The sequence below is a fragment of the Megalobrama amblycephala genome, linkage group LG14, assembly GCF_018812025.1.
Source record: "Megalobrama amblycephala isolate DHTTF-2021 linkage group LG14, ASM1881202v1, whole genome shotgun sequence".
Classification (NCBI taxonomy): Eukaryota; Metazoa; Chordata; class Actinopteri; order Cypriniformes; family Xenocyprididae; genus Megalobrama; species Megalobrama amblycephala.
Genome location: NC_063057.1, coordinates 27,634,119 through 27,636,182, shown reverse-complemented (window position 1 = coordinate 27,636,182; position 2,064 = coordinate 27,634,119). Strand labels below are relative to the sequence as shown.

Sequence of the window (2,064 nt, the reverse complement as noted above, 5' to 3'; positions counted from 1 at the left end):
TGAGATGTTTATGTTGTTTTTATGCAATTAAGGAATGCAACATATTGTTCAATATCTTTCAGATCAATTATAAAAATGATCACATCAGTTAGAGGTTTGCATACATGATTCTAAGTCTCAATACATGTTGTACTGGACAATACTGAAGCTTCTAGAGGCTGAGCAGAAAATTCAGGACTCACAACGGTGGGTTAAAAAACTGTCATTTTATTTCCGCAAGTCCAGATACTGGATATATTTTATATATTTAATTGTGTAACACCATAACATCATAAGGTTGTACTTAACTCTATTACTTTATTATTAATCAAATATTATTTCATTATTACTTTATAGAGCCACCATGTCAAATTTGGTATATCCCTATGATAATGATCGCTCTAGCCAGTCATCTGGATCATCTTCAAATACATCACACACATTCAGCAAAGAAGAGACTAAAAACAAAAAAGCAGAGGAAAATGTACAAACTGAATGTTTTGATGAACTTAAAGAAAAGGACATCAAAAAGCCTGAAAAAGAGGACAAAAACAAAAATGTTTATGAGGATTTTAGAGAGTATGTAAACAAAGAAGAAGAAGAGGAAGAAGATTCAGACTCTCTTGGCTCAGAATTACAGGAAATGATAACTGGCTCTCCATCCTGCAGAAAAAACAAACAAACTGAAAAGTAAACTGAAGGAGTTGGAGAATGTTACACTTAACATCGCTGTAACCGGGACGACAGGGGCAGGAAAGTCTTCCTTTGTCAATGCCTCTGAGAGGAACTTCGTAATGATGATGGGAGAGCAGCTCCCACAGGAACAATTGAGACAACCATGAAGCCAAACATGTACCCACATCCCTTCATGCCAAACGTCAAAATCTGGGATCTGCCTGGAATTGGTAGTCCAAAATTTAGAGCGAAGAAGTACCTGAAAGATGTCAAGTTCAACACGTATGACTTCTTTCTCATAGTGACCTCTGAAAGGTTTAGGGAGAACGACATAGAGCTGGCCACAGCGATCCAGAAGAGCAATAAGTTATTTTATTTCATTCGCACTAAAATTGACAATGACGTTCGTGCTGAATCACACAAAAAAAACTTTGATGAGTAGACATTGCTCAATAACATCCGAGAAGGATTGTAAGTCCAACCTGCTGAAAGTCGGAGTACCCAAAATATTCCTAGTATCTTCATTTCAATTGGAAAAATATGACTTTCAGAAGCTGATCAACAGCCTCGAGGATGAACTTCCTGAGAACAAAAGATTTGCTCTCATTCAGTCTCTGCCCATTTATTTTCTAGAAGCCCTGGCAAAGAAGAAAAAGTACTTTAAGAAAATGATTTGGCTGAATGCCTTTGCGGCCGGGGTCGGGGCGATGCCTCCACTCCCAGGATTGTCAGTGGCCTGTGATTATGGCATCATGAAGAATTTCTTTCAACAAGTCTCTACCAGCTACGGCTTATCAAATGCAGCCCTAGAGGTGCTATCAGAACGAGTGAACAAACCGGTGGAGCAACTGAAATCTGTTATGACATCACGCTTCAAAGATGGAGTCACTGATAAGGATTGTACTAAATATGTTGTCTAAATCCAGTCATTGCTGTAGCCAAGACGCTGGGGCACCGTAATGGCTCTTCTGCCAGGAGGAGCTCTACCGGCGGGAGGGGCAGCTATCATCTCTGTGCACCACCTGCTTAACAAGGGACTGAATGAGATGACAGAAGACACCAAAAAATGTTCTTGCTGCATCACAACTTGCCTAATATAAGACACAAATGAGCCTCAGATCAGGCTCTGAATTTATATAACAATTAACAGAAATTAGACAGCAACAGTTCTGATGTTGCAGAAAATGTGTCTTGAATGAATAGTAAAGAAAAAATCTTACTAGAAAGTAAACTTAGTAGTTTATCCATATATTACTTTTCTTTGTAATTATGATTAAAATAAAAATTCTTGGAAATGTGAATTCAGAGCACATAAAAAAAAAAAAAAAAAATAGTTTTTTCCAATGTATGTCAATTTTATGTGTCTGTTTATAACAATGTGTTTTACTGTATAATGCATGCTGAACTTTG

The 2,064-nt window shown here is 37.5% G+C and overlaps 1 pseudogene; it reads left to right on the top strand.

The window, feature by feature from the left end:
- The first annotated feature begins 343 nt into the window (after nucleotides 1-343).
- LOC125245193 lies at nucleotides 344-1,749 on the top strand (annotated as a pseudogene).
- The last annotated feature ends 315 nt before the right edge of the window (nucleotides 1,750-2,064 follow it).